Below are 19,051 nucleotides of genomic sequence, written 5' to 3' on the forward strand. Positions count from 1 at the left end.
CCAGCCAGAAAGGAAGGTGCTGAGGGTGGATGGGATGGGTGAAGGATTGAGTGTTTCCATTGTCACATCGTGGGATAACTTCCAGCTGTCTAAGAGATACATTCACGGGATTCAATGGGGTAACAAGGTCAATGCAGAGAAAGGAGTTCCGATGGGGGGTAAAACAGATCAGCCTGGCAAAGTTGGAAGTTGTGCTTCCTGGGAGGGGGGGGAAAGGAGAAGACTGAGAGGAGTCTTTGTACAGATACACAAAATTTTGAAGTATTTAGACAATGCATATAAAGACTAATCGCTTTTAATAACAGGAAGAGTTGAGAATCAGAAAACACAAATTTAAAATGATTGACGAAAGAATCAAAAAGGTGACAGCAGGAAAACCTCTTTACATAACCGGGAGCTAAACCTGGAATACACTGTGTGTGGCATGGAGGTGGATTCACTTGTAGATTTCAAAAAGGAAGTGGATAAAGACCCGAAGGATAATTCGCAGGAACATAGGGAAAGTAATTTGGAATGCAACAAGCTGAATTGCTGTTGAGGAGAGGTAGCACAAGCTCTGTAGGCCACACAGTTGCCTTCTCATAGAAGAATAGAAATCATAGAATCCTGATAGTATAGAAGCAAGCCATTCAGTCCACCAAGTCTGTACTGACCTTCTGAAGAGCATCCCATCCAGACCCACATCCTCCACCTTATCCTTGTAACCCTGTATTTCCCAAGGCTAATCTACCTAATTTACACATTCCTGGACACTCCGAGAATTAGCATGGGCAATCCACCTAACCTGCACATCTTGTGAATGTGGGAGGAAACTAGAGCACCCAGATGAAACCGATGCAGACACGGAGAGAATGTGCAAAACTCCACACAGACAGACAGTCATTCAAAAGTAGAATTGAACCCAGGTTCCTGGCACTGTAAGGTAGCAGTGCTAACCACTAAGTGACTGTGCCATCCCAACGCTGTACTAAAATCATGTTATGATTTACACAGCTCCTTTCATTACCACCAAACATCCCAGAAGTGTTTTGCAGACAATGAAGCATAGTCATTCACTTTTGTAATGTAGGAAATGCAACAGCCAATTTACACAAAGCAGGCTCCCACAAATAACAAATGATAATGACCAGATAAATTGCTTCTTGTGATGTTTATTGAGGGATAAATATTAGCAAGGATTCCAGGTCTGACTCTCCGCTTTTCTAAAAACAGCAATGGGATCTTTTATGTTCACTGAAGTGATGCATGGTTACTCAGTTTAATGTCTCAGCTATAATGCAATATCTCTGACAATACAACATTTCCCCACTAAGCAAATTTGTTCTAAATCAATACCCTCCCCAGCGGTATTGTATTCAGAACAAATTAATTCCCACCCACTATTATACTACGTCTCTGGCTTCATACATTTTAATAATATGACTTTCAGGAAGTTGTGACATTATCATTACAACCACTACATTATTCTATGTTCTCTTTTATTTTAGTTTTTCTTTCAAAGATTTGGAAATTTGTAAATAATTTCATAGAAAATCTGTGGCCAAGTAAATGAATGCACACTCAGGGATATCATGTTAGAGTCAGACAATAGACATTTATATTTCTGTTAGTCTGTTAAGGCAATGTAAGAAAGAGAACTTGCAATATCTATATGTATTGGGGTCCAAAGCACTTCACATTGAACAAAGTACTTCGAGATTGTAGTTATACTGTATTTGCAATTTAGGAAAGGCTTACTATTGCACGTTAAGAAATTTTCCACAAAGTGTTTCCTCAAACTGTGGCATTCACTCTTAAACTTGTACAGTTGCAAGTGCAGAGGTTATTCATTCTAATCAGCTGACAACAGTTCTGTAAAATGTACAAATATAAACTTACCTATAACGTGTGGTCTTAAAAACTTTCCTCATTGCCATAATGATACAAAACAAGTAGTGCATACCAGAAATAAAAAAGAAAATGCTAGAAACCCTAGATGTCAAATGATACTTGCCAAGAGTAGTTAGCATTTTACCAAAACTGAACACATCAACCTGCTAATGAAATTAGAAAGCAAAAAAAAATTGAAGATGAAAATAATTATTTGTTTTGGTAAAAGTGCTGAATGGAAGTGCACAAAAGATAGTTTTCTAGATAGGTCCACTGTTGAAACCATTATTTTTTAGAAAATCATTCAACGAACTTGAATAGATATCGAAAGAGAAAGCTGATTGAATAGTTTCATTGGATGGATTCTCAACATCATTTCATCAGCATTCATGTCATCATCTGCCACATAATTCCACAATTAACTATCGTCTGTTACAACAAGTGTATCTAACATCCGATAATTTCTTGGATAATTTAATAACAATTTCCACTATGACTTCATTCCAAATGTTTACAACTCAGTCATATAGAATTGCTGTGGTCAGACCCCATTTGCTTAGTGAAAGTCTACTCTCTTCCAAACACTCAGTCATTCCACTTTTTTCTGATGCTATCTTCAATTGGTTGATTTTGAGAGACATCCAATGGTTGAATGAGCCTGATTGGACCATTAGGAATCACTAGAGTGTCACTGTTTCATAACATAACTTCAACATCAACATCGAAAAGCTATGATCTTAACAAGTTGATGGTGTGATGATGTTTCTCGTGGTCGGATATTCCTCAAACTTACCTTTATTATGAACTTGGACAACTACTCGTTTTGGTAGTGACCCATTCAAGAGGGATTTTTTTTTTCTCGAATATCACCCCTGGCATAGGCTTTGGCCCATCAGGCAGACAGGACAACACTACTGCGAATCACATTTTTCTTGGTTAGTTGTCATCATTGTTAGTGCATCCAGCTTTTCTCACTATTTAATTGGTTTAAATGTCAAAATTCATGGGCATTTCTTTCATATTCCCAACGCAGCTCAATCTGTCTCAATTCTTTTATCAATGTTTTATTATAAACCATTGAAATGCAATAAGACTGTCAACTAGGCTGGTGGCAGAATCTGAAATCTTGGTCTTCTGTCACAGTAAAATATTATTTCTTTTCATAAACATGTTATAATCTTTCAGGATTGCTTTTCACATCCACTGATATTTTGCTAGTTTCGGGATGAAAATTCAGTCCGGTACACAAGAAAACAAGAGTCCATTTTGGCAATTTTGCTTGTACATCATCATCATGCAACTATAGCCACATGTTAGGCTTCACTCTGTTGGCCCATTGATATTAATCATTGGCATCAACATAAGCTATGTAGAAAGCCAATCTCTAACATTATTCTCTGATATCTCAAAGTCTCTAGCTGCAACAGATTTATTTGTCTCCTTTTCAAGATGGCATGAAATTTGAACTGGACTGTATATCTACCATTGCTCCATGATACCATATTACCATCTTGATGAGACCTTGATTAACTTTATTTTTATCATTTTTGTTTTGAAGTATGAGCCGAGAGTGGAAGCTGACCTTCGGATTTTGAGCTGTCGCATGGTTTTTTTTAAAAAAGAGATCAAGCAAACCGATAATTGTTTTTGAGGCTAGGTCTGAAAGTTAATTGCAAATAGATTACTGCTCAAGGAACTCTGTAGATACTTTGACTTCAGAAAATTTTGCTGAAAAAGCTGACAGATGTTTGGATGATTAACTGGGGCCTCACTGGGAGCCAGTGTCAACAAATCTAAGAAACCAAAGTTTGTACTGGTTTTCAAATCTGTGCTCTTGTCAGAAGGAGTGCAATTGTCAAAGGTACAGGACAGAGGTTTGATTGCTCCCTGATTATCATCCCATTATCTACTTATTAGAAGTTCAGAAGATAGAATCTCAGTTATACGAATTAAAGGAACATTCCATGGAAGATCTTTGCATTGACTATTGTCTTCAGAAATCAGCCAAGACACAATCCCATGTGCCTGTTATGTTATGGATTGTGGAGACTGTCGAAGTCATCAGTTACACTTTATTATTTTTCTTTTGATTTATCCCTTAACGGTGTGTGTTTGTCTGTCTGTCTCTATGTGAGTTGGTACTAGAATCAAAGAAGACTGGGTTTAAGCCACAGACATTAATCAGATTACCTTGTTGTTTAGCCTGGCTCTGTTAAAACTACCATTTTAATCATAAATTCCTTTGTCAAAGCTATAAACTCTGTCTGGCATCAATAACTCTACATTAATAAGTTATTAATTATTTTCTTTAAATTATAAATTCAGTGTCTGGTATTGATTATTCACAAAGTCTGGTTCGAAACCATTGTGGTAAATTTTAAGGGTCAGTGAATGTTTCAATTTTACTGTGTTGCAAATACAGGGACAAGGAGGCTGATCTGATTTAGTGTCTGTCTTCATAGCATAAAAATATTAAAAGAATACGATTGTTTTGTGCCATATTCCTACAAATGAAGTGGCAGCCTTGACCTCACATGTAGATGTGCAGAGACATTAAAGAATTGAATAGATGCTTTCCATGTTTTGCTATTCTATGACTATATCATATAGGTTTGCACCAGGGCAAGTTTGACTTCAACAGTGAGCTATGGGTAAATGAATTTTACAGCCAAAAGTTAGCAGTTGATATATACACTCAAGTCTATCAAAAATTAATCACATTTTGGCTGAAAGTCAGAGGTCAACTTTTACATGAGATCAACAAGTTTTCGAGTATATACAGTAACATCATTAATTTTAAAATCCAGCTATTTGCATACATTTACACAGTAGATTTCTGCAATTCTTCTCAGCCTTCACAGGAACCTTCCTTTTTAATTTATTCACTCATGGGATGTAGGTGTCACTGCCTAAACAGCCTTTATAGGCCATCCCTAGCTGTGCTTGGGATGGTGGTGGTGAGCTGCCCTCTTAAACCGCTGCAGTCCATACACAGTGGGTATGTCCTTAGGGAGAGAATGTTCTTAGGGAGAGAATTCCAGGATCTAGAGCCACAGACAGTGAGGGAACAACAATGCATTTCCAAGTCAGGATGGTGAGTGGTGTTCCTTGTCCTTCTAGATGGAAGTGGTCATGCATTTGGAAACTTCTATCGAAGAATATTTGGTGTATTTCTGCAGTGCATCTTGTAGATAATGATGGAGGGAGTGGATTGATGACAGTGCCATCAAGCTGCTTTGTCGTAGATGGTGTCAAGGTCCTTGAGTGTTATTGGGGCTGCACTCCTCCAGGCAACTGGAGAGTGTTCTATCACACTCCTGGACTTGTGCCTTGTAGATGGTGGAAAGGCTTTGGGGAATAAGGTGGTGAGTTACTCGTTATAGTATTCCTAGGCTCTGGCCTGTTCATGTAGCTATTGTGTTTATGTGGCAAGTCCCAATTGAGTTTCTGGTCAATGGTATCCACAAGGACGTTGATAGTGGGGAATTCAGTCATGGTAACACCTCTGCATGTCAAGGGGTGGCGATTAGATTATCTCTTATTGGAATGATCATAGCCTGGTATTTGTGTGCTGCAAATGTTACTTGCCACTTGTCATCCAAAGCTTGGATATTGTCTATATCTTGTTGCATTTTAACATGGACTGCCTCAGACTGAACATTTGTGAAAGATACTGAACATTGTACAATCATCAGCAAACATCCCCTCTTGTGACCTCATGACGGAGGAAAGGTCATTGATGAAGCAGCTGAAGATAATTCCTGAGGAACTCTGCACAGAGATGTCCTGAAGCTGAGATGACTGACCTCCAACAACCACAAACATCTACCTGTATGCCAAGAATGACTTCAACCAGCAGAGAGATTGCCCCTTGATACACATTGATTGCAGTTTTGCTAGGGTTCTTTGATGCCACACTTCAAATTCATCCTTAATGTCAAGGGCGATCACTCTCAACTCTGAAATTCATCTCTTTTGTCCATGTTTGAACCAAGGCTGTAATGAGATCAGGAGCTGAGTGGCCTGGCAGAATGCAAACTGAGGATAAGTGAGCAGATTATTGCTAAGCAGGCACTGCTTAATAACACTTCCCATCATTTTACTGATGACTGAGAGTAGACTGATTTGGAAGGAAACTAAAATGTGAAGTTGAAAATACTATTCCTTTCAAGGAGACTCTGTTCCATCACATTAAGGTGTTTATTAAATCTCCAACTCATACAAACTCATACAACTTCATCCTTGAGACATCCTGAACATTTAAGATTGGTTCGAGCTATTATTCTGGATCCAGTATAATTATAAATGAGTTCAGTGAACAAATAAAGATTATTAACAATATTCTTTTCTGTTCTGATGGTGATTCACTTCAGTCCAATCTAGCATTAGCCACATTAATAGATGGCAAGCCAATTCTTGGTTAGAAAATGGCATAAAGCAGCCAAAATCCAAACTGATGGCAAGTGTTGTAAAAAAGTAGCCCACCTGCACTGAAACTGGAACAAATCATAAAAGTATGTCTTATAAAAGGCACCTCATAGAAATGGATACCTATTGCTAATAAAAACTACTTTTTTATTCGAATGACCACCAAAGGAATTGTTTTATACTTCCTTTATGATCCAGACAACCAACTTCATCATTTTCCCTTATACAAATTACAGTATTATGGTATTTCTCAAATTAATTGCAGGGTTAATATTTGTTGCGCACCTCTTATGCTTTCAACTCAAACTCACCGTTCTTAAAGGAAATCAAGGGGTATTGTACAAACTAATGGAAACCACAAACAGCTTTTCTGACTTTTGGGGTGGCACAGCAGTTAGCACTGCTACCTCACAGCACCAGGGTTGCAGGTTCAATCCCAACTTTGGGTGACTGAAAGGAGTTTACACATTCTCCCTGTGTCCACGTGGGTTTGCTCCAGTTGCCTTCCCATAGTCCAAAGATGTGCCGATTAGATGGATTAGCCATGGGAAATACAGAGATAGAGTAGGAGGGTTGGGTCTGGGTGGGATGCTCTACAGTGGGTTGGTATGGACTTGATGGGTTGGATGGCCTGCTTCCACACTGTAGGGATTCTATGAAACAGGTTCAGTAAATAAAAGTCTTTAAGGGATTGGTAAAGTCAGCATTAGAATAGTTGTGATAAAAATACCATGGTAGATACAGAATTATATTCTTAGTAACCAGTTGCTGTACACAGTGTTTACAGAAGAAAGAGAAGGAAATCTTCAATGGAGGAGGATTAATGAGGAAATGATTCATAACGAGTTAAGGCCAAACAATTGATTGCCAAGCGTTAGACAGTTCACATCCAAGAATACTGAAGGTAGACAGTGGGGATGTAACATTGGAACTAACCCCGATTTTTCAAATTTCATGAGGAGAGCAACACACAAAGGTAGTGACTGCTAAATATCTGCTCAGAAATGAGGAATGAGGTAAGTGAGGCAGTTAGTTAGCTTTGCGCAGCATGGAAAACGAATAGAAACTCTAAGCATAAGTAACTTAAACTAGCAAAAGGTAATAATTCATATGCTTACTGATTACATAAAAAGACTTGTGATTGATTTAAGCAGTGGAGGTTTTGAGATACATAAAATTATAGACAAATGATAGATGCAGTTTGCAAGGACTTAACAGCAAGCATCTGATGAAGAGCCACACATGTTAATTGAGAAAGTTAATGCCTAAATGCTTCAATATAGGGCTGCCCAACCTTTGCTGTATGATCAGGACAGCAGAGTGGGGAAGGGAGGGTCACATATCAACTTTCTCTTATTTGGTGGTGGTGGTAGTGTACGTAGAATGATAAGGTTTGGCACAATAGTAAACAGGAATTTCAGGGAATAAAAGCAATTCCAGAAGAGTAAATTAATAACTCAAATCTGTGACTGATGCATAAAAAATTACACTATAACAGGTTATAGTCCAACAGGTTTATTTGGAAGTACTAGATTTCAGAGTGCTGCTCCTTCATCAGATGGTTGTGGAGTATAAGATCATAAGACATAGAATTTATAGTAAAAGATTACAGTGTCATATAGTATATATTCAACAAATCTAGATTGTTAAGTCTTTCATCTTTAAAGTTACCTTAAGTTATCTCAAGAAGGTGACTTAGAAGTTGTTCTAGGATTTATATATTAATGAATCGAAGCCTACATTCTAAAAGATGAAAGACTTAACAATCCAGGTTTGTTCAATATATCACTGTATGACACCATAATCTTTTGCTATAAATTCAGTGTCTTATGATTTTATACTCCACAACTATCTGATGAAGGAACAGCGCTACAAAAGCTACTGCTTCCAAATAAACTGTTGGATGATCACCTGGTGTTGTGAGATTTTTAACTTTGTCCACCCCAGTCCAACACCGGCATCTCCAAATCATAAAAAATGACCAAGCAAAAAGCTAACTTATTGAATTTGACTTTGCCTTTTCAGCTAAAAATCAGAGTTGGGGTGAGACAGATTAAGCCCCAACTCCTAATTTCCAAAGAAATGCATAATACAGAACATAACATAGTGCAATTTAAACTCTGGCATTTAAACTTAAGCAGAAGTTGACTAAGCAGCAATGGTGGCCAACTTCACACAGTAGTGCTGGCAGGATACTAAAGTTGGGTGAATTGGGGAACTCGGCACAGTGCACCAAGGGTACTGCAGTAATCTTTTATTGAGCAGGGAGAGGTTCAACAGAAAAGTGAGAGACAGCAAGACTTGACAACTGATGCAAAGGGGCATGAATTAGGCCAGCAGGTAAACGCTTCATGTGTCGTAGGATTTTCTTTTTCAGAAACTGGAACATCTGATTCCAGATGATAAGCCAGAAAATGCTTTCAGTGGTGACTTCAGAGAAAAAAGATTTTTTTTAAAAGAATGGATCTTTCCCTTAGCTGGGGAAACAGATAATGATTTGGGCAAATAGGTGTTCCTGACAAACATGGATTACAAACCACAGCTAATTTAGCTCACTGCAGTAAGTAGTGGACTGGGGAGGTTCAACACTTAATGCCTTATGACGATGTGAATGGAAGTTCATGCTTTAATTAAATATATAGCTTATTATTCAATCTATAATCTACTCCAATTTACTGCAGATCTCTTTGGAGCAGCATGGTAGCTAACACTGCTGCCTTACAATGCCAGGGAGCCGGGTTCAATTCCAGCCTCAGGCAAATGTCAGTGTTTACGCATTCTCCCCGTATGTGCACAGGTTTCCTCCCGGTGCTCTGCTTTCCTCCCACAGTCCAAGGATGTGCAGACAAAGTAGACTGGCCATGCTAATCACCCATAGTGTCAGGGATGTGCAGGCTAGGTTGATTAGCCACGGGAAATGCAGGGTGACTGGGATAGGGTAGGGGGGTGGGTCTGGGTGGGATGTTCTTCAGAGGGTAAATGTGGACTCTATGGGCCAAATTACTTGCTGCAGCTTTTTATTCAAATGATTTGCGTGAACCTACCTATCGGACAAGAAATTAAATGCCATTTTCACATTCCACACATGAAGCTTGTATCTTTATCCATCACTTCGGATTCAGATACTGGTCTGGAAACGTTAAAGGGTAATCAAGTTTGAGAAGAACGCTGATATAAAGAAGTTGCACTGACATCCCATTTTATATCAGATGAATTCAAGCATTTTATACACATTGATAAGTGTATAAAATACACATTGAACCCATTGCTTACAATATGCAGTGATATTTGAATTAATATTTCATGCCCTCAAAATTTTCACTATCTCCACAATAATGTGTATTTAAAAATATGAGATGAAGCATTGATCTACGATTGAGTAAAGTAACTAGTATTGCCACTAAACGTGCAGCATTTTTAAATCCAGTCTACACCTTCTTTTAAACCAATTGATGAATTTAATTCAGCAGTATAGATTTTTTTTTAATTCACTCATGGGATGTGGGTAGGACCGGCACAGCCAGCATTTACTGTATGCCCATAATTGCCTCTGAGAAGATGATAGTAAGCTGCCTCTTCAATTACTGCAGTCTCTGTGTGATAAACCAACAATATCCTTCAGGAAGGAGTTCCAGGATTTTAACACAACAACACTGATATATTTCCTAGTCTGGATGGTGAGTGGCTTGGAGGGGTAATTGTAGCTGGTGGAGTTCCCATATATCTGCTGCCCTGGTCCTTCTAGAGGTAAGTGCTCATGAATTTGGAAATGCTATCTTTGAAAGGAACCTTGGGCGAATTTCCGCAGTGCATCTTGTAGATCATACTGAGCATCGGTGGTGGAGTGACTGAATGTTTGTGGATGTGCTGCCAAATAAGCAGGCTAATGGACATCGATGGTGTCAAGCTTTTGAGTGTTGTTGGAGCCGCACTCACCTAGGCAAGTGGGGAATATTCCATCACAATCTTTACTTATTCCTTCTAAATGACTGACAGGCTTTGGGAAGTCAGGAGTTGAGTTACTTGCTGCACTATTCTTAGCCTCTGATCTGGTGTTGCAGCAACAGTAATAACATAGTGAGTCCAGCTCAGTTTCTGGTCAATGGTAACCTCTATGATGTTGATAATACCACTTGATGTCATGGTCGGTAGTTAGATTGTCTCTTGTTAGAAATAGTCATTGCCTGACATTTACGTAGTGCAAATGTTTCTTGCCATTTGTCAACCCAAGGTCGATCGCCAGCGCCTGCAGTCCTCACTTTCTCCCATTTGTCAGCCCAAGCCTGGATAGTGACCCAAGTCTTTCTTTATTTGAATATGGACCGCTTCAGTATCATAGCAGCCGCGAATGGTGCTAGCATTTGTGCAATCAATCATCAGCAAACATCTCTACTTCTGACATCAATTTGAAAGAAAGGGTCATTGATGAAGCAGCTGAAGGTGGTTGGGTCTAGGACAGTACCCTGAGGAACTCCTGCAGAGGTGTCTTGGAGCTGAGACACAAACATGTGAACAACAGTAGGCCACTCAGCCCTTCAAGGCTGCTCCACCATTCAGCAAGGTCAGGGATGTTCTGATATTAACTGCAACTCTACATTCCTCTACATCCTCAATAATTTTTCATCCCCTTGGTAATCAAGAATCTACTTCTGCCTTAAAAATATATAAAGATCCTGTATCCACAGCCTTTTAAAGGAGGAACTTCCAAAGACTAAATGAACCCTCAGAATTAAAAAAAAAACTTTATCTTAAATGGGTGAACCTTACTGTTAATTTGTTCTAGATTATTCCAAAGGAGAAAACATCCTTTTCCACACCCTCTCCCCAACCTGGCCAAGTCCTCTCATGATCTTAAATGTTTCAATTAAGTCACCTCTATCTCTTCTAAACTCCAGAGGATACAGGTCCAGCCTATCCAGTCTCTCCTCACAAGAGGACTCACTTATGTCAGGTGCTTTGTCTAGTAAATCCTCTCTGTACTGTCATCATAATAACATCCTTCCATAAGTACAGTGACCAGAAACGTACATAGGACAACACATGCAGTTTGCTGCGCGATGCCCGTTATGCCAGGGCTTCTGCTACACACAGGCAAATGCAGCCTTGAAGCCAAGGGCACTCACTCTCACCTCGGGATTTCAGCTCTTTATCCATGTTTGAACCAAGGGGGTCATGAGGTCAGGAGCTGAGTGGCCCTGGTGGAACCCAAATTGGGCGTCACTGAGCAGGTTAGTGCTAATCAGGTGCTGCTTGATAGCTCTATTGATGACACCTTACTAATGAAAAGAAAAGATTGCTTAACAAAAGAACACTTAATAAACTAAAGGCACATTTTTGCACTGATTATTTTAGTAATATAGAAAGCACACAGTACAACTTAGTAATTAGATTGAGATCCAAAGCAATCTCCTGTAATTAAACAGGCACAATCACTGGCATCATTAAATGCCACACAGGAAATTGTTTATATATTGACAAAATAAAAATCATCTTGGAACAAACAAGAAAAAATAGCTAAAATAAATGTGTCTCGAGATTTTCTCCAAGCAATTATTAACGTAACACAAAAGAAACTGAAGAGAACAATAAATGGATCAATAAATTAGAAAGACTGGGGTTAGCAAAACATGGTGGAAGGACTGATTATTAAAAGGTGCAACCAATGGTATTTCACAAGGATCTGCGCTGGAAGTTGCTCTTAGTTACATAATAGTAAAACCGTACTGAAACTCAAAGGAACAATATTAAAATATGCTGACATTAAGTTGGGAATTTCAGAAGATGGTAATGATTGCAAAGACAGAAAGAATAATTAGAACAGATATCCAACTCACATCATAAAAGAAATGTTTGCACATCTTGAAAACAAGATAAGGGATGAAAATATATCTCATTGCATCTTTTAAAGGGAATGGGAAAACCTGTACATGGAAGTGGACAATAAAGGATTAGACGTACAACCAGATCTAGGTGTTCTTGTACATCAGTCAATGAAAGCAAGTATGCAGGTACAGCAGGCAGTGAAGAAAGCTAATGGCATGCTGGCCTTTATAACAAGAGGAATGGAGTACAGGAGCAAAGAGGTCCTTCTGCAGCTGTACAGGGCCCTGGTGAGAACGCACCTGGAGTACTATGTGCAGTTGTAGTCTCCAAATTTGAGGAAGGACACTCTGGCTATTGAGGGAGTGCAGTATAGGTTCACGAGGTCAATTCCCAGAATGGCGGAACTATCATATGTTGAAAGATTGGAGCAACTGGGCTTGTATACACTTGGGTTTAGAAGGATGAAAGGGGATTTGATTGAGATGTATAACATTATTAATGGATTGGACACGCTGGAGGCAGGAAACATGTTTCCGCGGATGGGTGAGTCCAGAACCAGAGGACATAGTTTAAAAATAAGGGGTAGGCCATTTAGAACAGAGTTGAGAAGAAACTTCTTCACCCAGAGAGTAGTGGAGGCCAAGTCTCTGGATACTTTGAGCTCTTAGAGATAGTGGAATCAAGGGGTATGGGGAAAAGGCAGGAACAGGATACTGAGTGTGGATGATCAGCCATGATCATAACGAATGGTGGTGCTGGCTCGAAGGGCCAAATGGCCTACTCCTGCACCTATTGTCTATTGATTTATGAAGAGAGGTGAAATTGCAGCATTTCTCATGACTGCAGAGAAGGTTAACAGGTCACTTAATAGGGGGGCGTCAAGATGCTTAAAGGTTCGAATGAAGGGAAAAATGAGACCACACCTAAGTGGGGTTGGTGGCAGTGGAAAAGTACAAATACAATCACAAATATGAATTACTAAGAGTATAAGAAATAGGAAGAAGAGTAACAGGAGAACCCCAGTAGAGGCCAGCAACTCATCATTGCTTGGCTGCGTCACAGGGGAGGTGGTGGCTGCTGCCATTCATATAATGTACCAAAGGTAGAGGATTGTCAAGGGATCCAGCACATAGTCATGTGTAGGCAAGAGGTGGCTTATAGAATAGAGGTCAGAGTGTGGAAAGATCAAGCTTCTGCATAGCCCAGGTAAGCACATTTGTACAGAGTCCTCTATACTTTCCAGGGGAACAAGTACCATTCTTTCATAAGCTTGTATTCTCGGTAATCTTTCTTTTAAAGACACTGTCCTTCTTTTGTTTTATTCATTTGTGGGACTTGGGTGTCACTGGCTGGCCAGCACTGATAGTCCATCCCTATTTGCCGTTGAGAAGGTGGTGGTGAACTGCCTTCTTGAATCGCTGCAGTCCACTTGCTGTGGGTTGACCCACGATGCTGGTAGGGAAGGAATTCCAGGAGTTTGACCCAATGATTGTGAAGAAACGGCGGTATATTTCCAAGCCAGGGTGGTGAGTGACTTGGAGGGCAACTTGCAGCTGGTGGTACTTAGTGCTTGGTTCCCAAATACCTGCTGTCCTTGTCTTTCTAGGTGGAAGTGCTTGTGGGTTTGGAAGGTGCTGTTGAAGGATCTTTGGTGAATTTCTGCAATGCACCTTGTAGGCAGTTCATTCTGCTCTTACGAACGCTGGTGGTGGAGGGATTGAAAGTTTGTAGATGTGCTGCCAATCAAGTGGGTTAATTTGTCCCAGAAGGTGTCAAGCTTCTTGAGCATTGTTGGAGCTGCATCCACCCAGGCAAGTGGGGAGTATTCCATCACACTGCTGACTTGTGCCTTGTAGAACAAGGATAGACTTTGGGGTGTCAAGAGGTGAGTTACCCACCGCAGTATCCCTAGTCTCTGACCTGCTCTTGTAGCTACTGTGTTTCTGTGGTAAATCCAGTTGTGAGTTGTGTTTCTGGTAAATGATAATCCCCAGGATGTTGATTATGATGGTATTCAGTAATGGTAATACTGTTGAATATCAAGTGATGGTGGTGGTTAGAGTGTCTCTTATTGGTGACGGTCATTGTCTGGCATTTGTCTGGCATGAATCGCTTGTCTCTCAATTTGTTTTATTGCTGATTTAATTCTAGATTCTCAGTTCAGTTCACTAGATCACTAATCTAGTATGACAACTACTAAACTACACAGCCTGGATAATGGCCAAAGTTAATATTCAGCACAAAACTTATGAAGTCTTTCGAAGAAAGGTAGAACACATTCATGAAGCCTGTGATAACATGCTGTGGGGAAGACCAAAGCCAGAAAGATTAAAGTGCTAATGACAAGATGCTAAATATCATGATCATAGAGTCACAGAGATGTACAGCACAGCAACGGATCATTTGGTTCATCTCAACCTGCCAGCCAGATATCCTAATCTGATCTAGTCGCATTTGCCAGCATCTGGCCCATATCCCTCTAAACCCTTCCTATTCATATTCCCATCCAGATGCCTTTTACATTTTGTTATTGTACGAGCCTCCACCACTTCCTCTGGCAGCTCCTTCCATTCATGCACCACCCTCATGCGTGAAAAAGTTACCCTTCAGGTCTTTTTAAAAATCTTTCCCTGCTCACTTTATACCTATTATACCCTCCAGTTTTTGACACCCCTACCATGGGGAAAAAGACCTTGTCTGTTTACCCTATCCATGCCCCCCATAAGTTTATAAACCTCTATGAGGTCACCCCTCAGCCTCTGACACTCCGGAGAAAAAGGCCCCAGCCTATTCAGCCTCTCCCTATACCTCAAAATCCTGGGAGACGTACATAAATGATTTAAAAAGTCAACCCATCAGCAAACAAGTGGTTACAATTTGAGCAAACATAGAACACAAGCAGCAAGCATAACATCTAAATTTTTACATAAGGACACAGTATTGTAGACAGAAAGGTTTCATATCTGCTTTGAATGTATATACTGAAGTACATGAAAAGGAGAAAGCAAAAACCAGAAGTGAGGGGGATGGAATAGTGATCAAGGTAAATGTGTGGAAAACAGAAAACATACAACTGCTAATGGAACAATGTGCTACCTTAGGGTCAAACTCCAGATGGTAAATGGAGGTTTGAAAGGATGGAGAAGCTAACAAGGAAGAAAAATAGTCCCAGTTCTAAGAAGGGCAGAATTAACAGTATGTAAACACCACAGATGAAAGCAGTCACTAACCAGGATCTCATCAACTACAGCTGAAGGAAAACTTTGCTTGAAAACACTTAATGGTAACAACCTTTTACAAATAAATATGAAAGTGAGATAAAACCATAACTTGTTTGGTAGAAACCCAAAAAGGATATGTGAATCTTTAATTTATTAAAATAACAATCTTAACTCATAATTTAATGGTTGCATTTCTTTCAAATGTAAATGCTAGATTACATTTTCAAGGAAATATCAATAGAATTTACTCAGATCAGTCCTTTAATTGGTATCATCCCCAAGAAGGAGCACCTAAATTTCGGAACATGCTCTCAAAATAAAAATCACCCATTTTATTGGAATTCAACTGCAAGATAATAAAATCATTGATAATGGGGAGAGCTAGATAATGAATCAAAATTGTTAAGCCACAGAATAATCTTACAGATCACAGTGCCACCTTCAAGAGATTTATACATGAAATGTCAAGACTTTACCACTGTAATCCAACAAGAATATTAACTCAATATGGGTGTGACTGACTTTACCACTCATTTCATATTGCGAATGTTTTGGTGTTCTTCCTGCACCACTCTACTATAACAGTTTTCCTCATATATCAATCATTTTTTTTTATTGTTCAGACTTTCAGGGTAAGAAATTAAATGCTGGTTTGCTCATAAACTATATTTTTCTTTTCCAAGTACTAAAACAAGAAAGAACATATCCCACCAGCTGGAGGAAAGATCAATGTACCCGCATTGGGACAACACAGTTTTTTTCCCCATTTTATGGAGATAAAATATCATTGATCTCAAAAATTAGTGAATTGAAATGAACCCAAATAGTTCTTACTTTACGTAAAAAGGCAAGTGTGTAGCTCATTGAATTTTTTTTTGGAATCAGGGAAATTACATTTGATGTACTGAAGATTCTAAGTTAATTGTGGTTCCGGAATCAAGACAAAATGAACCTGAGGTGGATAGTCAGTCAAGTTGAAGAAAGCTTTTGTCAATGCCACTTTCCTCACAACTGCGTAGGCCTGGCCATAGCATAACACACACATGCTTCTACATCTTGCCACCATCATTTTAGAGCACCTCACCTGAATTTATTATAAGTAACCTTTGAATTTTTTAAGCCCTCTCCAAGCTGACGATAGGAGTTTCTCATTCCACAACAATGCCTTTCCTTTGGAATGACTGAGTGTCCATCATTTAGTCAAACATCAGCAACTGGAATAAATATTAAAAAAGAAAAATTAGCAACCAATGGCATGGCCTGCAAATTATAATGGAAATTATTCTAATGGACCAAGATAGCGTGGTTAGCACTGCTGCCTCACGGCAAGGGACTCGGGTTTATTCCACCTTCGGGCAAGTGTATGTGTGGAGTTTACACATTCTCCCAAAGTCTGCATGGGTTTCCTCCGGGTACTCTGAGTTACTTCCACAGTCCAAAGATGTGCAGGTTGGATGGATTGACATGCTAAATTACGCATCGTGTCCAGAGATGTGCAGGCTAGGTGAATTAGCCATGGGAAATGCAGGGTTTTAGGGATAGAATAGGGTAAGGGGTTGGGTCAGGATAGGATGCTCTTTGGAGGGTCAGTGTGGACTTGATGGGCTGTAGGAATTCTCTGATTTTATGGAATCATTTTTACCCACCAGTTGCTGGGAATGTATGTAGTCCACAATAAACTCGGTTGTGATCGCGAAATCTATGCTCGAGTAAAATGAAATAATGGTTTTTTATTTTGCGTTGGGGTTTTCTGCATTGCCTCACTACAAATGAAATTGTCCATCACAAGTTGACAACTTGCTGTTATATCATTATATACTTCTGTCATTTAATTTGTTTCTCTTTACCTGGCTACAGGAACACAAATTATAATGATTCCTAAACATAGCAATACCATCAATCGCGATCTCCAAAGATGTCAACAGCATATAAGCTGATATGTAGAAAATTAATTTTCCTTTATCCTCAATGTTTTATAGGGCTGAATGAATAAGTATTTGCCTCTGCCTTTCACAACTTTTTTCAACAAGTTGAAGTCATACTCAACACATTTTGCACAAGCTCCCTTAATCCCAGCAAGAGAAAGAAAATGCAGGGAGAGAGAGAAAAATTGCAAAGAACAGTGAAAGAAAAAGAATGAGTGGAAGACTCACCACTGACAACTTAGCTGAAGCACTCATGAATCATCTTTTGACCTGTTGTTGGCATGTTTAAGGTATTAAGTAAAATAATATTATTTGAAAATTACCCATCGCTGAGACAGCACTCAATACATTTCAAGAGTCCTTGCAGCAGGCATCTTCATGCAAAATTAGTCATTTTTGCATATTTCTTGTTTGCAAAATGAGAAAGGACCAATGTGCTTCTAAACCTCAAATTTACTATGAACAAATTAATTTCCAGCATCAATTTTTCAGTCTATTCCATGACAATAGAGCATCGCTGAACTTCACATAAATAAGCATGTACAAAGATGCTAAAGGAAGCTGGCCACTTATTTCAATATCATACTAATAAATATTTATTATTTTGAAAATAAATCTAGGACTCAAATAAACAAATGGGGGAGGTGATGGCCTAGTGATATTATCGCTGGACCCAAAGACCTAGATAATGTTACTGGGACCTGGGATTAAATCCCACCATGACCGGAAGTTTAAATCAATTTTGGGGCGGCACAGTGGTTCAGTGGTTAGCACTGCTACCACACAGTGCCAGGGACCAAGGTTCGATTCCTATGATGGGGAACACTGTGTGGAGTTTGCACGTTGTCCCCATGTCTACATGGGTTTTCCTTCAGGTGCTCCGGTTTCCTCCCACAATCCAAAGATGTGCAAGTTAGGTGAATTGGCCATGCTAAATTGCCCATAGTGCTCAGGGATGTGTAGGTTAGGCGCATTAGTCAAAGGTAAATGCTGAGTAGTAAGGGAACAGGTCTTCGGAGGTTCAGTGTGGTCTTGTTGGGCCGAAGGGCCTGTTTCCACACTGTAGGAATTCTAATTCAAACATTTAATCTTAAACTAATATTTCAATGCAGTATTGAAGTTGGACATTTTACTGTTAACACAAGAATAAAGATGCCTTGGAGTTCTCAAAGAACAGAAGGGGGCTCTCCTGGTGTCTTAAATCAATATTCTTCCTTCAGTCAAATCAACAAAAACAGATGAACTAATCATTCATAATCCTACTGCTGTGAAATTGTGTGTGTTCATTAGATGTGATATTTATCCAAATAACAGTGGCTGTATTCATAAAGCAATGTATGTAAACCCTTGAAATATTTCTCAATGATGTGTTAAAGAGTTACACAATTAGAAACCTTTTCTTTTTTGCACAGTTTATAGTGTGCTAGGTGGCCCCTTGGCTTCTGAGCAAAATACTTTTCAACACCTGATCCAAAATGCTTCAATATTTTTCTTCGTCAAGTGTTGATAATGGCAGGGATTACTGAAGGGTTGGAGACTCCAGTCGAGAATCTATAAGATTCAGTTCACAAAGTCTTCAACTTGACAATGGGTCTTCAATAATTTTCAACCTTCACATATTGTGGTGATCTCACTTAATCCAAGTCAAATCTCAACAACTATGCTTCAATGCTTTCCATCTTATTTTATCTGTCTTTAGCCGAAACTGTAAGTCTTGGATCAATGATAGCAGAGGGTCAGTTGGTTGTGGGTTGAAGTTCTATTCCATAGACCTCAAGTCATAAT

The 19,051-nt window shown here is 39.3% G+C and overlaps 1 protein-coding gene across 7 annotated transcripts in view; it reads right to left on the minus strand.

The window, feature by feature from the left end:
* The window catches only part of gulp1b (GULP PTB domain containing engulfment adaptor 1b), a 375,129-nt gene that overhangs the window by 256,548 nt on the left and 99,530 nt on the right, over positions 1-19,051 (minus strand). For 4 of the 7 annotated variants that reach the window (XM_072579027.1, XM_072579037.1, XM_072579025.1 and 1 more), the window contains exon 2: positions 16,426-16,555. The exons of the other annotated variants lie outside the window; for them this stretch is intronic. The gene's annotated coding sequence lies outside the window, so the exon portion shown is untranslated. The remainder of the gene's footprint in view (positions 1-16,425; positions 16,556-19,051) is intronic. 7 annotated transcript variants of the gene reach the window in all.

The sequence above is a fragment of the Chiloscyllium punctatum genome, chromosome 10, assembly GCF_047496795.1.
Source record: "Chiloscyllium punctatum isolate Juve2018m chromosome 10, sChiPun1.3, whole genome shotgun sequence".
Classification (NCBI taxonomy): domain Eukaryota; kingdom Metazoa; phylum Chordata; class Chondrichthyes; order Orectolobiformes; family Hemiscylliidae; genus Chiloscyllium; species Chiloscyllium punctatum.